The 543-nt window shown below is 40.3% G+C and overlaps 1 protein-coding gene across 1 annotated transcript in view; it reads right to left on the bottom strand.

The window, feature by feature from the left end:
- Window positions 1-233: 233 nt before the first annotated feature.
- Window positions 234-543, bottom strand: part of LOC121025192 (keratin-associated protein 21-1-like) — a 4054-nt gene continuing 3744 nt past the window's right edge. The window contains exon 2 of the mRNA XM_040467642.1: window positions 234-538. The gene's annotated coding sequence lies outside the window, so the exon portion shown is untranslated. The remainder of the gene's footprint in view (window positions 539-543) is intronic.

Here is a 543-nt window from a genome sequence, read left to right as displayed (position 1 = left end):
GAGTTCGAGCCCCGCGTTGGGCTTCTGTGTCTCCCTCTCTCTCTGCACCTCCCCTGTTCATGCTCTGTCTCTCTCTGTCCCAAAAATAAATAAACGTTGAAAAAAAAAATTAAAAAAAAAAAAAAAGAAAGAAAGAGACCCGGGTACATGAAATATATTGTCAGCCCAATTTTCAAGACAGGCCATAACACCTCAAGATATGAGGCCTTCTCAAAAGAGACTAGAGACAGTTGATAGAAGGAATGAAACATTTTTATTGAGAATAAGGGATTTGCCCAAATGTGGGATGTTCAGATCCTTGCCACAGTCACTACACAGAATCCATATTAAGGGAGTAAGACCAACACTTTGTGGAAAACTGTTAGATGCTACTCCATAGCCTCAAGCAACAAGCTGCCATCTTACAAATGTTACTGGAGGTCAAATCTTCTATGACACATACAATGTTTTCGATATATAAATCTTGGGGTATAGATCCTTGAATGAGTCTTCTCTTAAGGCGTGTCTTTTCAGAAGCAAGTGGGGCTTGGACAGTGATGTTCT

The sequence above is a fragment of the Herpailurus yagouaroundi genome, unplaced genomic scaffold, assembly GCF_014898765.1.
Source record: "Herpailurus yagouaroundi ecotype Mexico unplaced genomic scaffold, PumYag 67544, whole genome shotgun sequence".
Lineage (NCBI taxonomy): Eukaryota > Metazoa > Chordata > Mammalia > Carnivora > Felidae > Herpailurus > Herpailurus yagouaroundi.
Note: the sequence above shows the minus strand (reverse complement) of the source record. Positions and strands in the feature narration are given on the sequence as shown.